Source organism: Pavona decussata, unplaced genomic scaffold (genome assembly GCF_977016875.1).
Source record: "Pavona decussata unplaced genomic scaffold, jaPavDecu1.1 SCAFFOLD_416, whole genome shotgun sequence".
Taxonomy (NCBI): domain Eukaryota; kingdom Metazoa; phylum Cnidaria; class Anthozoa; order Scleractinia; family Agariciidae; genus Pavona; species Pavona decussata.
The window spans coordinates 1,548,811-1,575,115 of NW_028145778.1; the positions used below are offsets into that span (position 1 = coordinate 1,548,811).

The following is a 26,305-nucleotide window of genomic DNA, read 5'->3' on the forward strand; positions in this document are numbered from 1 at the left end:
TAGTATTGAGTTTGCAGGCCTCTAAGCGCTTATGTATCCAACAAAATAAAAAAACATTGATATTTTCGCAAACTTCAATTTATCAGCTTTACAGTGATATATAGTTTTCCCTGGTTTTATTGAAAGCAGCGCGCGTACGCTAGATTTCCCTGAAGGCACTCGCGAAACATGGAAGTAACCTTAATCGAAGAAATACGGTAATCAGTGTACATCATTGAAGAAGCTAAAAAAATTAAAAAGCTGAAAAGAAAACGATCCTACCCAGACAAAAACCAGTTTACGGGCTTGCAGTGTATGTTAAACCAGTTCTTAATGAGCCCGTGAATTTCCCACAATCAAGCGGGACTGTATGCAAATACGAATATATGAACTCTATTCGACCGATCAAAGCTTGTGTGCATTTCTTTGCACATTTTGTAATATCCATAACATCAGCACATATATAGCTCAGATCCCCCATACAAATCACACAAATACAGTAATAAGTTCATTTTTTTTAGTTCTTTATTTAATCAATTATTGAAGAGATCTGATTACATGCCTGGGATTTTTTAAATAAAACTTGTGTTAATTGACTATCAACCAATTCTTCTACGGCACCGAAAATTTATCAGTTTCAAATTCTGGTTCAACACAAAAGACCACAACAAACGAGGTTGTTATATGGATATGGAACTTCTTCGATACTTTCCAACATCAAAAATGCAACAGGCAACATTGCTGGCACTTTGGATGACTGTGGCAGCGCATCTGATGAGAACAAAAACATGTACAGGGAAAGTGAATGAGACGAGTGATTTCGCCATCATTTTGATAAGTCATCAGTCAGATAAAACCACTCAAGAAAATCAAACGAATATTATACTTAACGGTAAATGGATTAGTTAAACTAATGGATTAGTTTTTCGATGCTTAACATTCATCCTTCTTGTTGGGAAAATGTTGCCCTTGTCATCCACAAAAAACATGTCATACCGATTTGATATCGTTACTGTGCGCCCAAATGAAACTCGTGTATCCTCTTATCGGCTCAGTCAATTATTAATGAGATGCCCCTCCCTGCACCCCCCACCAACCCTTCACCTGGGGTAATTGGGGCACTTGTAGACTTCAAAGGGGAAATACCCCCATTATGACAAACATCCAAAGAATGCCCGTGGGATTGGTCATGCGGCTTGGAAATGACTGAGCCTTTAAATTAAAAGTAAAGTACGCAGTTTTTCGGCTCTTCTTCTGATAACTATTTTATTTACCTTTGAAGTCGGTTGTCTTGGAATGCTCCTCCACCGTTTGCAGCGAGTTTTCATCCCGGAGCACAATCTGCGGCAACACATATCGAATAGCATTGAACATTAGGAGAACTTAAAGGGGCAGTGTCACCTATTTTTTGTGTCACTTTGAACAGCCAAAAAACGTATTTGCAATCGATGGAATCGGCAAAATAATGGTTCAGTTTTGTTAATAACAAACCTTCTTTTTGAGCAACGAAACGAGTAATAATTATGTTTGGCTGCTCGTGGCTAGGATGGAAATGGATTGCAACTAAAAAAATTGGCCAATTTTTCCAAGTTCATCTTGTGTATTATAGAGAAGTCGCTGAAAACCTGATCATAGTTTGTCCTTCTCTGTTGAAATCCGTTAATATTTTCTTCCTAGCACTCTAAGAGCAATTTCATTTTAGAAAAAAAGTCTTGAGCAGTTTTGATCAAAATACAGCAAAATGACCGTGACAGTGACCCTTTAATTAGAAACTCTTTTGAAAACACATATTGTTATATGTACCTTGTCAGTTGCGGACATTCTCGAAGATATGCGGTAAAACGTATGTCCTGGTTGTTTGAAAGCTGAATATTACTTTGAAGCAGGCCCAGGAAAATCGATGCTCGTTCTTTGGAAGTTATAACTTTTATAGCAAAGAAAGTGATCACAAATAAACCCCGTGAAATAAAGTTAACCAATCCAATTCAATCCAGCTTCATCGTGATTATGAGAAGTTTGTCACATGAGGCAATCATTGAACCCTGGAGTGGGGGTGGTTTAGGTAATGTTTAAAACAAGAGCAGCAGTATTTTATCGGGATTTAAAACCACGAGACGCAGGGGAGTGGTTTTAGACCAGATAAAACACGTGCTGGGAGTGTTTTGAACGGCCTCAAAACATTCCTAGAAAAGCGTGTGTCAAGAGAGTTCATAAGAATGATGCTTTTGTGATTGATCGGTATCATTGTGAGACAATCGCGTAACGAAAGAAGTGTGTCAATTCATGTGTTTTTGTAACATTTTTCCAACTAGACAATATGACTATTTCTACGCTTCGTAACTAGTAATAAGTCCCAAGAAGCAAATAAAGCAAACTAAATGCCTTGTGAATATTTTTCATCGCTGACAATCGTACCATTTAACAATTTTTGATATCGATCACGCGATTGGATTTATGCAAGTCCAAAGGCTACATTTTCAAAGTCGATCACGCGATTTAACATGTTGCTACATGTACAGGTTGTTAAACGGATTAGAGCTAGGGGTTCAATTCGTTCATCAGCTGCATTTTTAACGTCGATCACCGGCGCATTTTAGCCTTCGAAAACTGCGGATAACATACTCAACTAACATCGCATCTTACAAACACCAACCGACTGCCTCAGAATATCTAGTGTTGTTGAATGGTTTAATCAGGGATTGAACATTGCCACTGTGAATTATATATATCGCGTCTCACAGTACTGTAAAGAGTTCATCAGTGTAAAAATAACTCGTTCAGAGTTTTGGACTTTTCAAAAACACATTAATAATTCATAAGCCCATTGACCTATCAAATGGTCGATAAAACATCATGTGCAGTGGTTTTAAAACCTGATAAAACCTCCTCCTTATTAATGTACGGTGTTTCATGTTTTTCTCGTATGCTAATTTCCACCGTTCACAAAAGCATCATTGTTATGAACTCTCCTGACACACGCTTTTCTAGGAATGTTTTGAGGCCGTTCAAAATACTCCCAGCACGTGTTTTATCTGGTCTAAAACCACTCGCCTGCGTCTCGTGGTTTTAAATCCCGATAAAATACTGCTGCTCTTGTTTTAAACATTTCCTAAACCACCCCCACTCCAGGGTTCAATGATTGCCTCATGTGACAAACTTCTCATAATCACGATGAAGCTGGATTGAATTGGATTGGTTAACTTTATTTCACGGGGTTTATTTGTGATCACTTTCTTTGCTATAAAAGTTATAACTTCCAAAGAACGAGCATCGATTTTTCTGGGCCTGCTTCAAAGTAATATTCAGCTTTCAAACAACCAGGACAGACGTTTCACCGCATATCTTCGAGAATGTCCGCAACTGACAAGGTACATATAACAATTTGTGTTTTCAAAAGAGTTTCTAATTAAAGGGTCACTGTCACGGTCATTTTGCTGTATTTTGATCAAAACTGCTCAAGACTTTTTTTCTAAAATGAAATTGCTCTTAGAGTGGCAGGAAGAAAATATTAACGGATTTCAACGGAGAAAGACAAACTATGATCAGGTTTTTAGCGACTTCTCTATAATACATAAGAAGAACTTGGAAAAATTGGCCAATTTTTTTAAGTTGCAATCCATTTCCATCCTAGCCACGAGCAGCCAAACATAATTATTACTCGTTTCGTTGCTCAAAAAGAAGGTTTGTTATTAACAAAACTGAACCATTATTTTGCCGATTCCATCGATTACAAATACGTTTTCTGGCTGTTCAAAGTGACACACAAAAAAAGTAACAGTGCCCCTTTAAGTTCTCCTAATGTTCAATGCTATTCCATATGTGTTGCCGCAGATTGTGCTCCGGGATGAAAACTCGCTGCAAACGGTGGAGGAGCATTCCAAAACAACCGACTTCAAAGGTAAATAAAATAGTTATCAGAAGAAGAGCCGAAAAACTGCGTACTTTACTTTTAATTTAAAGGCTCAGTCATTTCCAAGCCGCATGACCAATCCCACGGGCATTCTTTGGATGTTTGTCATAATGGGGGTATTTCCCCTTTAAAATCTACAAGTGCCCTAATTCCCCCAGGTAAAGGGTTGGTGGGGGGTGGGGGGAGGGGCATCTCATTAATAATTGACTGAGCCGATAAGAGGATACACGAGTTTCATTTGGGCGCACAGTAACGATATCAAATCGGTATGACATGTTTTTTGTGGATGACAAGGGCAACATTTTCCCAACAAGAAGGATGAATGTTAAGCATCGAAAAACTAATCCATTAGTTTAACTAATCCATTTACCGTTAAGTATAATATTCGTTTGATTTTCTTGAGTGGTTTTATCTGACTGATGACTTATCAAAATGATGGCGAAATCACTCGTCTCATTCACTTTCCCTGTACATGTTTTTGTTCTCATCAGATGCGCTGCCACAGTCATCCAAAGTGCCAGCAATGTTGCCTGTTGCATTTTTGATGTTGGAAAGTATCGAAGAAGTTCCATATCCATATAACAACCTCGCTTGTGGTGGTTGTTTGTGTTGAACCACAATTTGAAACTTATAAATTTTCGCTGCCGTAGAAGGATTGGTTGATAGTCAATTAACACAAGTTTTATTTAAAAAATCCCAGGCATGTAATCAGATCTCTTCAATAATTGATTAAATAAAGAACTAAAAAAAATGAACTTATTACTGTATTTGTGTGATTTGTATGGGGGATCTGAGCTATATATGTGCTGATGTTATGGATATTACAAAATGTGCAAAGAAATGCGCACAAGCTTTGATTGGTCGAATAGAGTTCATATATTCGTATTTGCATACAGTCCCGCTTGACTGTATGAAATTCGAGGGCTCATTAAGAACTGGTTTAACGTACACTGCAAGCCCGTAAACTGGTTTTTGTCTGGGTAGGATCGTTTTCTTTTCAGCTTTTTAATTGTTTTAGCTTCTTCAATGATGTACACTGATTACCGTATTTATTCGATTAACCGCTGGGTGCTTATTCTATTTTGGTCCCATAAGGGTGGGCGCTTATTCTCGCGAGGGTGGTGGGCGCTTATTATTTTCCCAACATTTTCAGTAAGCGAGAACATTTTAAGAGAACAACAAAACAAGGGATAACAAGTTTATTTCGCTTCAACAAGACAAAAACGCAGTGCACAAGCTAACACCAACAGGCCGAAAACAATATAAAAGGGATATTGACTACCGTTTTTTAAAACCAATTTTGCAACACACGTGACGTTCCTCTTACATCACGCTGGGGTAGTACAGAGATGACTCAAATCCTACACACTTTACAACACAACAAATAGACAACATTGCTAGAATTACAATTAGTTTTAGTTTTAGTTGACTCGAAACTGTCCCCTATGGTAAGATGCTCACAGACCTGACATCGTCTACCTCCACATTTAACAGTTCCCGGTGGTTTGCACCCTTGAGAACGTAAAGGTTTAAGTTTCGCGTGTACAAGATGTCTCCTAGACTTTTGGGTCTCCCGTGACAATAAAAAGTTTGACATTTTGACATTTTGACACATTTTGGAAAAAATAGGCGGCATGAGGTGTTTAAGAAAATGATTACAGGCTCCTCTTCTTTATCTGTTTTTCTCTCCCCCAGTCGCCCTCGTTTTCGTCCCCTCGCCCTGTCCTTCGCGCATCTCTCTAGGAGCATTGAACAGGCTAGCAGTGCGCGCTCTAGAAATCGCATGCGACAGTATTAAGCAAAAGTTGTACCGTCTAAATCGGCCTTAACTCGCCCTTAATATCTCCGAGAAATATGTAACGTTGACAGAAACAAAACAATTCCAGAAAAAAAGATAAATAAAAATAAGACATCTGAAACTGGTAACTATAATTTTACAAATTCGTTTTACTGGCCAAAAGTATCCAGGCTTTGTACACGTCTCTTGAAATCAGAAAAAGTACTGTTCCTTAACTTTTCAGGAAGAGCATTCCATTGCTTGGCGGAAAACACATGAAAAGGAGCATAGCCCATAGGTAGTAGTTCTACACTTGCTAAGGGACAATACGTTTCTACTACGCAAATCTTAGCTTGTACAGCTTGAATTGAAGTAAACATATTTCACATATAGGTGGGATACTGACTGAAAAATAAGCCCTTGTAAAATAATACAAAAATAATTGCAATGTGCTTATTATACAGCAGTCATTTCAACCTTGCTAAGCAATTCAAGGTCCTGTATTCAAAAGTGTAATTATTAACTCTTTCACCGCTAAAGGCGACTAATCTCGCCGTTTTAGAGGCTACCACTTTCAAGATTGACCATGTTCTCAAATCCAGCAATCTGGTTATTATGGTCTACTAATAGCGTCAATTAGTAAGTGTTTTAGGCTTTAAGAGCCAATAAACTAAGTTTCTCCTCCAAAATACATGTATCATTACATTCACCTGTTCCATTCATGAGTTGGTGCACAACTAGCGCTTTGATTACACGATTAAACTTCTATTAGATATGGAGCTTTCGTGTGCGGAATGCTGGCAACAAAATCTCTGTTGAATGTTTCTTTCCAAACAGAAGAGTAAGTGAAAATACTCTATCACTCCAGGCTATATTTCAGGCTTTCTGTTAGCGGTTTTTTTTCTTTGTTTCTGCGGAGGTGTATAAAAATCATGGAACACCCGTTTTACACCGAATTCAGGACAGGACAAATTATATGTTAATCATAAGTAAAAATAACCAGCTCAAACTACAACAGCGAACTGAAGCAAATCGTCTTCTTATATCAGGAGAAAATAAAAATTGATCGGTATCATTGTGAGACAATTGCGTAACGAAAGAAGTGTGTCAATTCATGTTTTTTTGTAACATTTTTCCAACCAGACAATGACTTATTTCTACACTTCGTAACTAGTAATAAGTCCCAAGAACCAAATAAAGCAAACTAAATGCGTTGTGAATATTTTTCATCGCTGACAATCGCACCATTTAACAACTTTTAATATCGATCACGCGATAGGAGTTATGCAAGTCCAAAGGCTACATTTTCAAAGTCGATCACGCGATTTAACATGTTGCTACATGTACAGGTTGTTAAACGGATTAGAGCTAGGGGTTCAATTCCGTTCATCAGCTGCATTTTCAACGTCGATCACGCATTTCAGCCTTCGAAAACTGCGTCTAATATACTCAACTAACATCGCATCTTACAAACACCAACTGACTGCCTCAGAATATCTAGTGTTGTTGAATGGTTTAATCAGGGATTGAACATTGCCACTGTGAATTATATATATCGCGTCTCACAGTACTGTAAAGAGTTCATCAGTGTGAAAATAACTCGTTCAGAGTTTTAGACTTTTCAAAAATACATTAATAATTCATAAGTCCATTGACCTATCAAATGGTCGATAAAACATCATGTGCAGTGGTTTTAAAACCTGATAAAACCTCCACCTTATTAATGTACGGTGTTTCATGTTTTTCTCGTATGCTAATTTCCAACGTTCACAAAAGCATCATTGTTATGAACTCTCTTGACACACGCTTTTCTAGGAATGTTTTGAGGCCGTTCAAAACACTCCCAGCACGTGTTTTATCTGGTCTAAAACCACTCGCCTGCGTCTCGTGGTCTTAAATCCCGATAAAATACTGCTGCTCTTGTTTTAAACATTACCTAAACCATCCCCACTCCAGGGTTCAATGATTGCCTCATGTGACAAACTTCTCATAATCACGATGAAGCTGGATTGAATTGGATTGGTTAACTTTATTTCACGGGGTTTATTTGTGATCACTTTCTTTGCTATAAAAGTTATAACTTCCAAAGAACGAGCATCGATTTTTCTGGGCCTGCTTCAAAGTAATATTCAGCTTTCAAACAACCAGGACACTCAGACGTTTCACCGCATATCTTCGAGAATGTCCGCAACTGACAAGGTACATATAACAATTTGTGTTTTCAAAAGAGTTTCTAATTAAAGGGTCACTGTCACGGTCATTTTGCTGTATTTTGATCAAAACTGCTCAAGACTTTTTTTCTAAAATGAAATTGCTCTTAGAGTGGCAGGAAGAAAATATTAACGGATTTCAACGGAGAAAGACAAACTATGATCAGGTTTTTAGCGACTTCTCTATAATACACAAGATGAACTTGGAAAAATTGGCCAATTTTTTTAAGTTGCAATCCATTTCCATCCTAGCCACGAGCAGCCAAACATAATTATTACTCGTTTCGTTGCTCAAAAAGAAGGTTTGTTATTAACAAAACTGAACCATTATTTTGCCGATTCCATCGATTACAAATACGTTTTCTGGCTGTTCAAAGTGACACAAAAAATAGGTAACACTGCCCCTTTAAGTTCTCCTAATGTTCAATGCTATTCGATATGTGTTGCCGCAGATTGTGCTCCGGGATGAAAACTCGCTGCAAACGGTGGAGGAGCATTCCAAAACAACCGACTTCAAAGGTAAATAAAATAGTTATCAGAAGAAGAGCCGAAAAACTGCGTACTTTACTTTTAATTTCAAGGCTCAGTCATTTCCAAGCCGCATGACCAATCCCACGGGCATTCTTTGGATGGTTGTCATAATGGGGGTATATCCCCTTTGAAGTCTACAAGTGCCCCAATTACCCCAGGTGAAGGGTTGGTGGGGGGTGGGGGGAGGGGCATCTCATTAATAATTGACTGAGCCGATAAGAGGATACACGAGTTTCATTTGGGCGCACAGTAACGATATCAAATCGGTATGACATGTTTTTTTGTGGATGACAAGGGCAACATTTTCCCAAGAAGAAGGATGAATGTTAAGCATCGAAAAACTAATCCATTAGTTTAACTAATCCATTTACCATTAAGTATAATATTCGTTTGATTTTCTTGAGTGGTTTTATCTGACTGATGACTTATCAAAATAGTGGCGAAATCACTCGTCTCATTCACTTTCCCTGTACATGTTTTGGTTCTCATCAGATGCGCTGCCACAGTCATCCAAAGTGCCAGCAATGTTGCCTGTTGCATTTTTGATGTTGGAAAGTATCGAAGAAGTTCCATATCCATATAACAACCTCGCTTGTGGTGGTTGTTTGTGTTGAACCACAATTTGAAACTTATAAATTTTGGCTGCCGTAGAAGAATTGGTTGATAGTCAATTAACACAAGTTTTATTTAAAAAATCCCAGGCATGTAATCAGATCTCTTCAATAATTGATGAAATAAAGAACTAAAAAAAATGAACTTATTACTGTATTTGTGTGATTTGTATGGGGGATCTGAGCTATATATGTGCTGATGTTATGGATATTACAAAATGTGCAAAGAAATGCGCACAAGCTTTGATCGGTCGAATAGAGTTCATATATTCGTATTTGCATACAGTCCCGCTTGATTGTGGGAAATTCACGGGCTCATTAAGAACTGGTTTAACATACACTGCAAGCCCGTAAACTGGTTTTTGTCTGGGTAGGATCGTTTTCTTTTCAGCTTTTTAATTTTTTTAGCTTCTTCAATGATGTACACTGATTACCGTATTTATTCGATTAACGGCTGGGTGCTTATTCTATTTTGGTCCCATAAGGGTGAGCGCTTATTCTCGCGAGGGTGGTGGGCGCTTATTATTTTCCCAACATTTTCAGTAAGCGAGAACATTTTAAGAGAACAACAAAACAAGGAATAACAAGTTTATTTCGCTTCAACAAGACAAAAACTCAGTGCAAAAGCTAACACCAACAGGCCGAAAACAATATAAAAGGGATATTGACTACCGTTTTTTAAAACCAATTTTGCAACACACGTGACGTTCCTCTTACATCACGCTGGGGTAGTACAGAGATGGCTCAAATGCTACACACTTTACAACGCAACAAATAGACAACATTGCTAGAATTACAATTAGTTTTAGTTTTAGTTGACTCGAAACTGTCCCCTATGGTAAGATGCACACAGACCTGACATCGTCTACCTCCACATTTAACAGTTCCCGGTGGTTTGCACCCTTGAGAACGTAAAGGTTTAAGTTTCGCGTGTACAAGATGTCTCCTAGACTTTTGGGTCTCCCGTGACAATAAAAAGTTGGACATTTTGACATTTTGACACATTTTGGAAAAAATAGGCGGCATGAGGTGTTTAAGAAAATGATTACAGGCTCCTCTTCTTTATCTGTTTTTCTCTCCCCCAGTCGCCCTCGTTTTCGTCCCCTCGCCCTGTCCTTCGCGCATCTCTCTAGGAGCATTGAACAGGCTAGCAGTGCGCGCTCTAGAAATCGCATGCGACAGTATTAAGCAAAAGTTGTACCGTCTAAATCGGCCTTAACTCGCCCTTAATATCTCCGAGAAATATGTAACGTTGACAGAAACAAAACAATTCCAGAAAAAAAGATAAATAAAAATAAGACATCTGAAACTGGTAACTATAATTTTACAAATTCGTTTTACTGGCCAAAAGTATCCAGGCTTTGTACACGTCTCTTGAAATCAGAAAAAGTACTGTTCCTTAACTTTTCAGGAAGAGCATTCCATTGCTTGGCGGAAAACACATGAAAAGGAGCATAGCCCATAGGTAGTAGTTCTACACTTGCTAAGGGACAATACGTTTCTACTACGCAAATCTTAGCTTGTACAGCTTGAATTGAAGTAAACATATTTCACATATAGGTGGGATACTGACTGAAAAATAAGCCCTTGTAAAATAATACAAAAATAATTGCAATGTGCTTATTATACAGCAGTCATTTCAACCTTGCTAAGCAATTCAAGGTCCTGTATTCAAAAGTGTAATTATTAACTCTTTCACCGCTAAAGGCGACTAATCTCGCCGTTTTAGAGGCTACCACTTTCAAGATTGACCATGTTCTCAAATCCAGCAATCTGGTTATTATGGTCTACTAATAGCGTCAATTAGTAAGTGTTTTAGGCTTTAAGAGCCAATAAACTGAGTTTCTTCTCCGTTTGCTGTTTCATATCAACATTTTTTTTCAAGCAAAACCAAAAATGCCCGTTTTCTGCGGCATCGAGGAAAGCTGAAAAACACACATCTTTGCTTCCAATTTTTTAATTCAAAATCTCATTTTAAAACCAAAATTCCTTCATGACAGCAAACTTTAATCTCATGACTAAGCATTTATCTCCAATTTTGCCTCTCACGCGTACAGCTGTTCGAACATCACCGAGCCATTTGATTCGAGCCACTTTTCAAAGCCCGTGATTTCTTCTTTGCCGTCCGAGTTGCTTTCTGGGTAATTTCGCTAGAACGACGAAATTGAAGTCCCGTCATCTTAATTCTGTAGTTTTTTTATTAAGTGTTAAGCCACCCGGTCCTACTAGCAAAATATCGCACACATCGTTTTCTTTGCAACTCAAATCTCGCCCAAATTGTCTTGGTAGGTCCGAGAATCCACCCACAGAACGGCCAGAGAGACAACTTCACTCGTGCGCCACCATGACTCGATACGAACACTTTTGGCGTCCCAGTCTCTATGAAATCATCTCTCACCTCTGGATTCTTTCAGAGGATTGCCTCTACTCTCCATTCCAGCTTTATGATGCCAGCCTGGGAGCTTCTGCAGTTGAAAATGGCCCGAAAGTACACTTATAAACCGACTACTTTCCGATTAGAATGTGTTTGTGCCAACAACGGTTCAAATAGGTGACGTCACAAAAAAACTTGAGTCCTTGTTATTGCAGAGCAGCGAACATTTCAAAGGAGATCTTCATATAGGACAACTAAATCCGTTTTGGTCATCTACATTGAGATAACTGTCCAGAGAGTTCAAGAAATTTGGCAGTGAAAGAGTTAAGGTAACCAAAGTCTTTCACGTGTATCTAGTTTCATTCGGCAAGGAATAAGCAAATAACAAAGTTTAGACAAAATCCAAAATACATGTATCATTACATTCACCTGTTCCATTCATGAGTTGGAGCACAACTAGCGCTTTGATTACACGAGTAAACTTCTATTAGATATGGAGCTTTCGTGTGTGGAATGCTGGCAACAAAATCTCTGTTGAATGTTTTATTCCAAACAGAAGAGTAAGTGAAAATACCCTATCACTCAAGGCTATATTTCAGGCTTTCTGTTAGCGGTTTTTTTTCTTTGTTTCTGCGGAGGTGTATAAAAATCATGGAACACCCGTTTTACACCGAATTCAGGACAGGACAAATTATCTGTTAATCATAAGTAAAAATAACCAGCTCAAACTACAACAGCGAACTGAAGCAAATCGTCTTCTTATATCAGAAGAAAATAAAAATTGATCGGTATCATTGTGAGACAATTGCGTAACGAAAGAAGTGTGTCAATTCATGTTTTTTTGTAACATTTTTCCAACTAGACAATGACTTATTTCTACGCTTCGTAACTAGTAATAAGTCCCAAGAACCAAATAAAGCAAACTAGATGCGTTGTGAATATTTTTCATCGCTGACAATCGTACCATTTAACAACTTTTAATATCGATCACGCGATTGGATTTATGCAAGTCCAAAGGCTACATATTTAAAGTCGATCACGCGATCTAACATGTTGCTAGGGGTTAATTCCGTTCAACAACGTGCAAGTCCAAAGGCTAGTACATTTTTAATTTTTTTCCTAAAGGAAGGATTTTCTGTACTGCTTGCTATGAAATGTCATAGTTTTTTCCATTCATTACTCCAGCATCTGTTATTAACTGAATCTGAATAGAGCTAGGGGTTCAATTCCGTTCAATGTTCAACTTGCAAGTCCAAAGGCTACATTGGCAACGTCGACCCCGCGATTTAACATGTTGCTACATCTACAGGTTGTGAAACGCATTAGAGCTAAGGGTTCAATTCCGTTGATCAACGTGCAAGTCTGAAGACCATATTTCCAACGTCGATCGCGCATTTCCCGGCGCCTTCGAAAACTGCGACAAACATACTCAACTAACATCGCATCTTACAAACACCAACTGACTGCCTCAGAATATCTAGTGCTGTTGAATGGTTTAATCAGGGATTGAACACTGCCACTGAAAATTATATATGTCTCGTGTCACAGTACTGTAAAGAGTTCATCAGTGTGAAAATAACTAGTTCAGAGTTTAGACCTTCCAAACCACATTAATAATTCATAAGTCCATTGACCTATCAAATGGTCGATAAAACATACGGAATAATACGTTTTTTGGCTGTTTAAAGTGACACAAAAAATAGGTGACACTACCCTTTTTAGTTCATTCACTTTCCCTGTACATGTTTTTGTTCTCATCAGATGCGCTTCCACAGTCATCCAAAGTGCCAGCAATGTTGCCTGTTGCATTTTTGATGTTGGAAAGTATCGAAGAAGTTCCATATCCATATAACAACCTCGCTTGTGGTGGTTGTTTGTGTTGAACCACAATTTGAAAACTATAAATTTTGGCTGCCGTAGAAGAATTGGTTGATAGTCAATTTACACAGGTTTTATTAAAAAAATCCCTAGTTTTATTGGAACAGGCATGTAATCAGATACTGACACGTACGCATATTAAGTCATAGGGTCTCTGCAATAATTGATGAAATAAAGAACTAAAAAAGTTGAAATTATCACTTTACTGGTGTGATTTACATGAGGGATTTGAGCTATATATATATGCTGATGTTTTATCGATATTACAAAATGTGCAAGGAAATGCGTACAAGCTTCGATCGGTCGAATAGAGTTCCTATATTCGTATTTGCTTACAATCCCGCTTGATTGTGCAAAATTCATGGGTTCATTTTTTACTGGTTCAACATACACTGTAGGTCCGTAAGCTGGTTTTTGTCTGGGTAGGACTGTTTTCTTTTTAAACGGACCAAACCTGCCGTAGTTTAAAATGTTCACTAATTCTTTATCTTTGTCAATGTTAATTATACACTGATTACCGTATTTTATTCGATTAACCGCTGGGCGCTTATTTAATTTTGGGCCCATATATCTGAGCTGATTTTCCTAGCCTGCAGAAACGACTGCTACGCAGGCTATGATCTTCCAAAAGGTGGCTACAGAAATTGGGCACATTTTGAGACTTTCTAGGCTGAAGGAACATGCTAGTCATTAAAAAGATTTCAGTTACGGTTCATCAGAAGAAAGTAAGGTCAGAAAATACTATGCAAGAGAAAAGAGAGGCTTTTCTTTGGAATAAGACATGACATTGACATCTGAGTGAAATGAAACATGACCTGTGATCCGACTAAACAAGTGTGACATTTGGCAATTATTAACGGCTCCAACGCAGCTTAAATCTCATCCAAAACCCGGTCTTTTAGCGCTCGCCTTGCTTTCTACAACATAATCGGCTCAATCGGAGCAAGACAGCGTTTTAAATTGATTTTCTGTCTTCATTCTAGATTCAGGACGCAATGCGAATCACGCCAAACGAACATCTGGAAATTATTTGACACTCGAGACCGGAAATCCTACCCAAAATCGCACTTCTCGACTTATCAATCACTAGCCTAACAACGCTGAGTATGACTATCTGTCGTGGGTCGTGGGTAGAGGTCGCGGGTCGTGGGTAAATGTCGTGGGTAAAAAAATATTTTTTTAAAAAAATAAACTAAAAATATAAGTACAGTTGTCAGATTACTCATTTCTATGAAATATTTCAATTACCTGCTAATCCCCTTCCCCACCCCCACAGTCAGTTAAAAGGCGGATCCACAGAACACAGGCCAACACTTCAATATTTGAGAATTAATTAAAATGTCTTGGGAAAAAAATTACGAAAGAAAGGAAGGAACAAAATATGTGAAGCGACCTACGCCACCTAATCCCCATCCTCCCTCACCCCACGCCAATTGTCCCAATTCAACAGAATAAACGGACACCAGAAAGAACCTTTTTTATAAGAACGTCGAGTTTGAAGTTAAACCAAAATTTTAAGAACGTATTAAGAACATTCCTCAGACTGACAGTTGATTAAAAACATTTTTATTTTGCTAGTATGTATACTGTATAAAATCAAGGTAACAAATGTAAATTAACCAAAATACCTGAGGGAATGTTTTGTATAACATTAACAATGGTGACAGACATCTCGGTTTGTCATAATCAGCAGTTCTTGATACCATATATCAGCAGGCAATGCACTTTTGATAGGTTTCCTGGTCGCGTCCAGTGACTACTAAAATACATGTAGTCATGTTATTAAGAACATCTTAAGAACGTGTTCAGCCTCAAATCGCAAGAAAATATAACAACGTTCAGCCTCAGCTCCAAAATTAGACGTTCTTATAAAAAGAAAAAAAAAAAAAAAAAAAAACAGAGTGTACTTCACAAAATCAGGATTGCCGTACTGCCCGTCCCCTTCCCCACGGTGGTGTCAAAAAAATCCGTGCTGATCTTGCAAATAAAAATCTAGTGCTATTTCCAGTCCAGTCAGTATAAAATGCAGACTGCATTTTAAAAGGCGTATGTATGACACTAGCAAGTAATAAGTTGAAAAATTCAAAATAAATCTTGTATTTGACGAATAGACGGTTTTGGTCTCTGTCTGCAATTTATACCTAGTCTGCATTTTATACTGACCGATCGAGAAATCGGAAACAATCAACGTGAACACGACTACAGCTGTATTTCGCATTTTGCGGCATTCAAAACTAACCTAGCACTTTTAAATTCACGAAAGTCAACGAGTGCACTTTAAAATACCTTAGGTTTGCGAATTCATATGATGCGATCTTCAAGACAGATCTTGCAATGCATCATAAATAGAAAACGAACCTCTGCAAATACAGGCGCCTATCATCGCTCGAGGCAGGAGGGACGTCCGCCGCAATCCCAGCGCAGTTTATCAAATAATATTAAATTTTCCAAAAGCTCCCTACCTTTTTTGTTTTTGTGCAATGCTGCAGTTTTAACGGCGAAAAATAATCGAATAGCTTTTAAAACTCACGCTTTTTGAACAGAAAATCCTTGCCATTTCTTGCTCGTGTTATTGCCATATTACTTTAAGTCCCGGATTTTGAGAAAAAAATTTGAACGGGGAACAACATACAGCGGTTTTCAGCAAGAAAATAAACGAAGTCTTTGGCCGAGGGAAAAATTCCCCATAATTTCACGCTTCCCGACTAGAAATCATCCCCAAGACTTACTTTCTACGGCTAAAGGCTGTCACCTCCTCAAGCAAAGCTCACAATATGCAACCCGCCTTCGCGGTCTCTGCCCGAATAACTGAAAATTACCCGCTTAGCCACCGGCAGCCCAAGCTCGCGTCACTGGAGAGCGTGTAATAATTAATTGCTAGCGGAACGATGACCTTTGAGAGCAAGCGGTATTGGGTTACGGGCAGCCGTTAAGAATTTAAACGCGTTATTTATAAGACTTTGTATGGGAAATAAAATACTGTCGATTATGAAGCTTAAAAAACGCTAAATTTAATTTTCATTCAATAAAATGAATAAAATGGACTCACCTCTGGTGTATTCTTTTGCGTTTTGGGGCTTATTTTACCGTTTCGGGCATATTTCTTTGAAATACTCCGTCTTATGAAGGGAATGACAGTGATTTCATCCAGGCGTAGTCAATCGATAGAAGTCGATATCGGAAATCAATCGATACCATCCGATATATCGATTAATAGCTTTAATCGATAACAACCGAACTCACAGAAAAAACTTATTATCGATTGTTATCGATTGAGATAATGGATAATAATCGATAGTAATCGACAGTAATCGATAACAATCACTAATCCCAAGGAGTCCCTGGAGAAGTATTCGTTTCAAAGATGGCATTACTATTTAGTAAACAATACGAGACCTGCGTTCAAATGGTAAAACATTTTATTATTTCAGCAGGTAGTTCTTGGTTTGGGGTTTTAAAATATTTTAACTTAGCCATTCATCCCAGCGCTGTCGATTGTATCTTGCATCTCCTTTATGGCGTTCTCGCATAGATGAAAGTCCAACCCGATCCTATATATGCACGGACCGCATTGTAGCCCTCCCGAACGCTTCCATCTTTTGGCATAAGGCTTGTTTATTTTGCTTCATATTTCTGGCGTTGCTATAGCGAGACAAGAGGGTTGCACACCGCTACTTTGGTCGCAACTTCCTCTACTTGTTTGAACCGCGCTGAAGCTTAACATTGGTAATTATAACATAGCGCGCGTGCATCCTAATCTAACCTATTGGCGTCATCATGGTACATTTCTCAACATACGCACGGCCGTGCGTCCATCCGATGACGTGTGCAAGTCAGATAGGGGAAGCATGCGCGCGCTGTGTTATTAAAAAAAACTTCTATAGAGAGACAGCACCATAAAAAATGTATATTTACAAGAGCTTGAAGCTTAATGAAACGTTAAGATTAAACCTATATGAGAAACCATTTTCGCCTTCTTTTTGTACAGAGAATTTTGTAATTAATCTGGAACAAAACCTGTTTTCCAGGAATCATTTACTTTATTTTCACTATGTTATAAAATAATTGGTTCATGCTTTTAGCTGTGCGTATATCGAGTTATGGATGCACTTGGAAAGTTAATGGAGAGCACTCAAGAAGCTAGAGTTGCTCTCGGCTACGCCTCGAGTAACTCTTACGCTTCCCTCCTGCTCTCCAAACTTCCCGCGTGCATTCATAACTCGATATACGCACGCCAAGCATGAATCAATTCTTAAATTCTGTTATTGCTCTTGTTCTTTTAGTATCAGCTTGCTGATTTTTGCATTGCATATCCACGATTGAATGACTCAATAAAACCATAGAAAATATATCGTGTCACAGAAAATTTGAAGAAATGACACTGTAGGAACTAAACAAGTGTCTCCAAAAGTTTTATTTGTCTGCAAGACTGAGTGAGACAGAACTTTCTACAATAAGAAATCACAAGATTTTAAAATTTCATACCATTTGGCGGTATATTGTGAGAAATAAAATAAGTTTTTGGTCAACTAGTTGTTCAGCTTGTGTGGTATATACTAAACAATTAATATTATTCACCTCAGTGTCGGTGAAATTGATGGATATTTATGTCCATCACTATTCACCACCACTTCGGTGAATAATTGTTAACTATTTCATTCCAGATCACCTTTTCAATGAAGAGAATACTGCACTAGATCATGTCACTCAAAGAGAGGATGTACAATTTTGTATACAAGATATACAAGTACACTGGATAGAGAGCATTGCAGATATCTCTTTCCTACTTAGGCTTTTTTAGCTTTGTATAAGACTAGTTTTACAATGTTGGCCTGCATTGTATCTGATATTATACATTTATACTTGCCTTGCAATAGAATGGTGTAATTCACCCAAATGTGGGGCTTGACCCAATTTGGCCCATTGATTAATAATAATAATAATAATAATAATAATAATAATAATAATAATAATAATGATAATCATAATCATAATAATAATAATAATAATAATAATAATAATAATAATAATAATAATTTGAACCAAGGAGAGAGAAAACCAGAGCTGAAAGGGGTGGGAAACAGAAGAGAAGGGGTGGCAACTGGGAGAGAAGTGGGTGGAAACTGGGAGAGAATGGGTGGATACTGGGAAGGAAGGGAGTGGAACTGGGAAAGGAGGGGATAGGAACTGGGAGAGAAGGGGTGGGAACTAAGGGGGAAGAAGTGGGAACTGGGAGAGAAGGGGTGGGAACTAAGAGGGAAGGGTGGGAACCGGGAGGGAAGGGGTGGGTACTGGGAGGGAAGGGCTAAGGGGGTAGGAACTGGGAGAGAAGGGGGTGGATACGGGGAGAGAAGGGGTGGGAACTAAGAGGGAAGGGGGTTAGAACTGGTAGAGGAAGGGGTGGGAGCTGTGAGAGAAGGGGTGGGAACTGGGAGGGAAGGGGTGGGAACTAAGAGGGAAGGGTGGGAACCGGGAGGGAAGGGTGGGAACCGGGAGGGAAGGGGTGGGTACTGGGAGGGAAGGGCTAAGGGGGTGGGAACTGGGAGAGAAGAGGGTGGATACTGGGAGAGAAGGGGTGGGAACTAAGAGGGAAGGGGGTAAGAACTGGTAGAGAAGGGGGTGGGAGCTGGGAGAGAAGGGGTGGGAACTGGGAGAGAAGGGGTGGGAACTGGGAGGGAAGGGGTGGAAACTAAGAGGGAAGGGGGTAAGGACTGGTAGAGAAGGGGCTACGAACTGGTAGAGAAGGGGAGGGAACTGGGAGAGAAGGGGTGGGAACTGGGAGAGAAGGGGGGGTTCTGGGAGGGAAGGGGGTGGGAAGGATATGATAGGATAGGATAACTTTATTTATACACGGTTTTTCCATCAGCTACTTAGATTATCATTATCAACTAACTATCTATCTACCTAACTAGGATTACAAAAAGTTAACAATAATAAAACAAAGCTAAACAATAAATGCTGCTTTTCTTGGAGGCCTTGTTTAAAAATCTTACTTATAACTGTTCAATTTAGTCTTAAAATCATTCAAGAAATACAAAATTGAATGCAGGGCTGGCACTACGGCAAAGGGCAGATTTATTAGCGGCCAATATTTCGACTAATAGAATTAGTCTTCCTCAGGGCCAGACTTATACTGAAGGAAAATATAGTAACGGCTCCTTAAATTTAAGTTTGAAAAAATACATGGAAAAAATGATTCGCTAATACATGACATGAAGACAGCGTACTTGTAAATATGAGATAACAAAAATATAAAAGTGTAAAATCAAAGGTTCAGAGTTCTTTTTTCCTGTTAATGCCTTCTGGAGATAACGTTTTCCCTCTTTAAATTACAAAAGCCTCGCATGCCTTACGGCCGGAGGCCTTGATGTTGGCCTTAAAGTTCGAGAGGGATGAGTTGCATGTCCGCAGAAGAGTGGCCTGGTAAGTTGAAGTGTGCAGGGACTGCTGCTGTAGAGTTGGCGTGATGCGGGTTGTTTGTCGCTTGTCTGTGTTCTGTGAACCTTTCACGGATCGTGCGTTCTTTCGTCCGTTCTTTCACAAAACGGTCTTTATAGCCTCGTTTTGTTAAATATGGGAGCAATTCAGCTGATCGATGTTCGAAGAATTCGTCTTCTCAGGCATATTAAGGCATGTCCAAAAGCCTCATTTGCATAAAAAATAGAAAACAATCATAAAATTTCGTACATTAAACAAAAAACTGTCAAACTTGGTAGTTATATAAAACTTGAAGACCTTAACTGATTTTTGCTTCAAAGTGATAAGCATTTTGGTCACGTGACCTGTAAATGATCATTGATTGTTAAAGATCTTCTAAGCCAAATGGGGCATATAAAATGAAATAGTATTTAATCTCGTTTGGTGTCATACGTTTACATGTCAAGGGCTTGAAATGAATTAGCCTTGTTTGCGTGTCCACATTAAATAGCAGTCCTGCAATTAAGGGAAATAGGTCACGTGACATTAGAAATGACTTAATAACTTCTAATAGGAATGACAGGTACCACCATACAAGGCTAATTAATAATGAACTTTCATAGTGTAATAGTATGACACCCGAAAAGGTTTGATTATAGTTTGTTTTATATACCCCGTTTCACTTTAAAGATTTTAGACGTTAATCATCATTTAATGGTCACGTGATCAAAATGTTCCACACTTTAAGGCAAGAATCAGTTAAGGTCATCAGGTTTCATAAGACTGCCAAGTTTGACGTTTTTTTGTTCAATCCACGAAATGTTATGATTGTTTTCTGATTTTATGCAAATGAGGCTTTTAGCCATGCCTTAATATGCCTGAGCTTTGGAGCAAATCCGGAGTAAACGGAGAGCTAGTTTGTAAGGGATGGCTTTTTTTGTCTGATAAGGATGACTTGAGGAGTGGAGTAAATACTAGTGTTTGTCTGTAGGCTTGCAATAGAGATAGGTTTCGATTTTTCCATTTTCGAGTTGAATATCAACGTCCAATAAAGGAATAGAAGTTGTTGATCGTTCACTAGTGAACTTAATAGTAGGGTGAATGTTGTTGAGGCCGGATGAAGTTGTCTAGCTTTTCTTCCAGAATGTCATCTATGTACCGGAGCCAGAGAAACGGTTGATCAGCGTAATCCTTTAGTGGTTACCAGCAAGTTTAATTCCTGCATTGTGTGGACCTCTGCATTCAAAAGGTTTTCCATTCAAGGAAGTTGCTGTAATTCTATTAATTATATTGGTAAACTGTTCCACAATTGAGCTCCACTGTATGAGAAACTTTTCTTCAAATAATTAATGCGCGGTTGTGGAGGAGTTAGTTGAAAATCTTGTGGAGTGGGTGGTGTTTTGGAAAGCATCTGTCGACGATGTGCAGGAACTTTCTTCCAAGGTTAGTTTTGATGTTTGAATTGAAAGGTGGATTGTACCATGTGATGTTTCTTGTTCTTTTTCTTTTGTTTTTCTGGGCCTGTTCTTGCAGTGGGTTGTATGTTAGCTTGTAATTATATCCACTTTCTGTGAGAGCTTTCTGGTAAGGGGCAATGGATTCGTCAAATATTTCTTTGCTGGATGAGATGACAGTTAACCTTTTGTTTATATTGAGGGGTATGTTTTTTAGCACTGCTGGGGGGTGATTGCTCTGATCTGTTGATGGACGCTGTTCTTGCGGTGTATATCTATATATATATGGATTTGGGGAGTTAGCGACGCTAGAAGAGATCGTAGGCTTACGCACCACGCAGTCAAATATGGCCCGAGTATAAGCTGATAACAGTTTCTTGTTTTTTTCGTTTACTTCGTGGGCGATCATTTTTACATTTTTAAACCGTGGGTACACTCATTTTTCATTGGCGGGAATTAATGACTTAATTAGGTTTTTTCTCTGGTGTCACGTATCGAAAAGGATAAAATTTGCGTTTTGATAAGAACGTCACTTCATTCCAACTAAACCTTCAACTTTTTCGTTAGCAGTAAATGTTTAGTTTCTGTATTGTAGTTTCCGATTCCGGATTCCGGCTTTTAGTGCTGCCGAGTATAAAGTCCCAAGCACCAACTAAATAAAGCAAAATAAATGCATTGTGAATATTTTTCATTGCTGACAATTTTATCATTTTAAAACAATTTTCAATATCGATGACGCGATTCGATTCATCCAAGTCCAAAGCCTACATTTTCAAAGTCGATCACGCAATTTACCAACTTGCTACATGTATATGCACGTTGTTAAACGGAATAGAGCTAGGGGCTCAATTCCGTTCGACAACGTGCAAGTCAAAAGGCTACTACATTTCACACAGACTTCTACTTTTTCCTAGAAGAAGGAAGAACGTTAAGCATCCAAAAACTAATCCATTTAAGCCTTTACCGTTAAGTAGATTGATTTTCTTGAGTGTTTTTATAACAAACACCATTTCTTTTAGTTCAGTAGTTTAGTTTGCTTTATTCGGTTCTTGGGACTTATTACTAGTTACGAAGCGTAGAAATAAGTTATTGTCTAGTTGGAAAAATATTACAAAAAAACATGAATTGACACACTTCTTTCGTTACGCAATTGTCTCACAATGATACCGATCAATTTTTATTTTCTCCTAATATAAGAAGACTATTTGCTTCAGTTCGCTGTTGTAGTTTGAGCTGGTTATTTTTACTTATGATTAACAGATAATTTGTCCTGTCCTGAATTCGGTGTAAAACTCAGTTTATTGGCTGTTAAAGCCTAAAATACTTACTAATTAACGCTATTAGTACACCATAATAACCAGATTGCTGGATTTGAGAACGTGGTCAATCTTGAAAGTGGTAGCCTCTCAACCGGCGAGATTAGTCGCCTTTAGCGGTGAAAGGGTTAATAATTACACTTTTGAATACAGGACCTTGAATTGCTTAGCAAGGTTGAAATGACTTTGCTGTATAATAAGCACATTGCAATTATTTTTGTATTATTTTACAAGGGCTTATTTTTCAGTCAGTATCCCACCTATATGTGAAATATGTTTACTTCAATTCAAGCTGTACAAGCTAAGATTTGCGTAATAGAAACGTATTGTCCCTTAGCAAGTGTAGAACTACTACCTATGGGCTATGCTCCTTTTCATGTGTTTTCAACCAAGCAATGGAATGCTCTTCCTGAAAAGTTAAGGAACAGTACTTTTTCTGATTTCAAGAGACGTGTACAAAGCCTGGATACTTTTGGCCAGTAAAACGAATTTGTAAAATTATAGTTACCAGTTTCAGATGTCTTATTTATGCAAATACGAATATATGAACCCTATTCGACCGATCAAAGCTTGTGCGCATTTCTTTGCACATTTTGTAATATCCATAACATCAGCACATATATAGCTCAGATCCCCCATACAAATCACACAAATACAGTAATAATTTCATTTTTTTTAGTTCTTTATTTCATCAATTATTGAAGAGATCTGATTACATGCCTGAGATTTTTTAAATAAAACTTGTGTTAATTGACTATCAACCAATTCTTCTACGGCAGCGAATTTATAAGTTTCAAATTGTGGTTTAACACAAAAGACCACAACAAGCGAGGTTGTTATATGTATATGGAACTTCTTCGATACTTTCCAACATCAAAAATGCAACAGGCAACATTGCTGGCACTTTGGATGACTGTGGCAGCGCATCTGATGAGAACAACAACATGTACAGGTAAAGTGAATGAGACGAGTGATTTCGCCACCATTTTGATAAGTCAACAGTCAGATAAAACCACTCAAGAAAATCAAACGAATATTATACTGAACGGTAAATGGATTAGTTAAACTAATGGCTTAGTTTTTCGATGCTTAAGATTCATCCTTCTTTTTAGGAAAATGTTGCCCTTGTCATCCACAAAAAACATGTCATACCGATTTGATATCGTTACTGTGCGCCCAAATGAAACTCGTGTATCCTCTTATCGGCTCAGTCAATTATTAATGAGATGCCCCTCCCCCCACCCACCACCAACCCTAACCTGGGGTAATTGGGGCACTTGTAGACTTCAAAGGGGAAATACCCCCATTATGACAAACGTCCAAAGAATGCCCGTGGGATTGGTCATGCGGCTTGGAAATGACTGAGCCTTTAAATTAAAAGTAAAGTACGCAGTTTCTCGGCTCTTCTTCTGATAGCTAATTTATTTACCTTTAAAGTCGGTTGTTTTGGAATGCTCCTCCACCGTTTGCAGCGAGTTTTCATCCCGAAGCACAATCTGCGGCAACACATATCGAATAGCACTGGACATTAGGAGAACTTAAAGGGGCAGTGTCGCCTATTTTTTGTGTGACTTTGAACAGCCAAAAAACGTATTTGTAATCGATGGAATCGGCAAAATAATGGTTCAGTTTTGTTAATAACAAACGTTCTTTTTGAGCAACGAAACGAGTAATAATTATGTTTGGCTGCTCGTGGCTAAGATGGAAATGGATTGCAACTTAAAAAAATTGGCCAATTTTTCCAAGTTTATCTTGTGTATTATAGAGAAGTCGCTAAAAACCTGATCATAGTTTGTCCTTCTCCGTTGAAATCCGTTAATATTTTCTTCCTGGCACTCTAACAGCAATTTCATTTTAGAAAAAAAGTCTTGAGCAGCCCTGCGCAGTTTTGATCAAAATACATTAAAATGACCATGACAGTGACCCTTTAATTAGAAACTCTTTTGAAAACACAAATTGTTATATGTACCTTGTCAGTTGCGGACATTCTCGAAGATATGCGGTGAAACGTCTGTCCTGGTTTTTTGAAAGCTGAATATTACTTTGAAGCAGGCCCAGAGAAATCGATGCTCGTTCTTTCGAAGTTATAACTTTTATAGCAAAGAAAGTGATCACAAATAAACCCCGTGAAATAAAGTTAACCAATCCAATTCAATCCAGCTTCATCGTGATTATGAGAAGTTTGTCACATGAGGCAATCATTGAACCCTGGAGTGGGGGTGGTTTAGGTAATGTTTAAAACAAGAGCAGCAGTATTTTATCGGGATTTAAAACCACGAGACGCAGGCGAGTGGTTTTAGACCAGATAAAACACGTGTTGGGACTGTTTTGAACGGCCTCAAAACATTCCTAGAAAAGCGTGTGTCCAGAGAGTTCATAACAATGATGCTTTTGTGAACGTTGGAAATTAGCATACGAGAAAAACGTGAAACACCGTACATTAATAAGAAGGAGGTTTTATCGGGTTTTAAAACCACTGCACATGATGTTTTATCGACCATTTGATAGGTCAATGGGCTTATGAATTATTAATGTGTTTTTGAAAAGTCTAAAACTCTGAACGAGTTATTTTCACACTGATGAACTCTTTACAGTACTGTAAGACGTGATATATATAATTCACAGTGGCAATGTTCAATCCCTGATTAAACCATTCAACAACACTAGATATTCTGAGGCAGTCAGTTGGTGTTTGTAAGATGCGATGTTAGTTGAGTATGTTAGCCGCAGTTTTCGAAGGCTGAAATGCGTGATCGACGTTGAAAATGCAGCTGATGAACGGAATTGAACCCCTAGCTCTAATCCGTTTAACAACCTGTACATGTAGCAACATGTTAAATCGCGTGATCGTCTTTGAAAATGTAGCTTTTGGACTATAAATCCAATCGCATCATCGAGATTAAAAATTGTTAAATGGTACGATTGTCAGCGATGAAAAATTTTTAATACGCATTTAGTTTGCTTTATTTGGTTCTTGGGACTTATTACTAGTTACGAAGCGTAGAAATAAGTCATTTTCTAGTTGGAAAAATGTTACAAAAAAACATGAATTGACACACTTCTTTCGTTACGCAATTGTCTCACAATGATACCGATCAATTTTTATTTTCTGCTGATATAAGAAGACTATTTGCTTCAGTTCGCTGTTGTAGTTTGAGCTGGTTATTTTTACTTATGATTAACAGATAATTTGTCCTGTCCTGAATTCGGTGTAAAACGGGTGTTCCATGATTTCTATACACCTCCGCGGAAACAAAAACAAAAAGAAAACCGCAAACAGAAAGCCTGAAATATAGCCTGGAGTGATAGGGTATTTTCACTTACTCTTCTGTTTGGAATGAAACATTCAACAGAGATTTTGTTGCCAGCATTCCACACACGAAAGCTCCATATCTAATAGAAGTTTAATCGTGTAATCAAAGCGCTAGTTGTGCGCCAACTCATGAATGGAACAGGTGAATGTAATGATACATATATTTTTGATTTTGTCTAAACTTTGTTATTTGCTTATTCCTTGCCGAATGAAACTAGATACATGTGAAAAACTTTGGTTGCCTTAACTCTTTCACTGCCAAATTTCTTGGACTCTCTGGACAATTATCTCGATGTAGATGACCAAAACGGATTTATTTGTCCTATATGAAGATCTCATTTGAAATGTTCGCTGCTCTGCAATAACGAGGACTCAAGTTTTTTTGTGACGTCACCTATTTGAACCGTTGTTGTTACAAACTCATTCTAATCGGTAAGTAGTCGGTTTATAAGTGTACTTTCGGGCCATTTTCCTTGGCAGAAGCTCCCAGGCTGGCATCATAAAGCTGGAATAGAGAGTAGAGGCAATCCTCTGA

The 26,305-nt window shown here is 38.3% G+C and overlaps 3 long non-coding RNA genes across 5 annotated transcripts; 2 read left to right on the top strand and 1 right to left on the bottom strand.

Annotated features, from left to right (window-relative positions):
- Positions 1–482: 482 nt before the first annotated feature.
- Positions 483–24,786, bottom strand: LOC146451002 (uncharacterized). 3 transcript variants are annotated; one of them, XR_014860170.1, is made up of 3 exons: positions 24,427–24,786; positions 1,254–1,320; positions 483–750 (listed from the first exon to the last, which is right to left on the bottom strand). It is a non-coding gene; the product is annotated as an uncharacterized LOC146451002 (long non-coding RNA). The 3 variants fall into 3 exon arrangements; XR_014860169.1 differs by lacking the exon at positions 24,427–24,786 and adding an exon at positions 1,783–1,897; XR_014860168.1 differs by lacking the exons at positions 483–750; positions 1,254–1,320 and adding exons at positions 23,119–23,384; positions 23,887–23,953 and having other exon boundaries at positions 24,427–24,772.
- LOC146451003 (uncharacterized) lies at positions 3,120–4,648 on the top strand. The gene is made up of 3 exons (XR_014860192.1): positions 3,120–3,347; positions 3,811–3,877; positions 4,381–4,648. It is a non-coding gene; the product is annotated as an uncharacterized LOC146451003 (long non-coding RNA).
- Positions 7,754–9,167, top strand: LOC146451004 (uncharacterized). The gene is made up of 3 exons (XR_014860191.1): positions 7,754–7,865; positions 8,329–8,395; positions 8,900–9,167. It is a non-coding gene; the product is annotated as an uncharacterized LOC146451004 (long non-coding RNA).
- Positions 24,787–26,305: the final 1,519 nt, after the last annotated feature.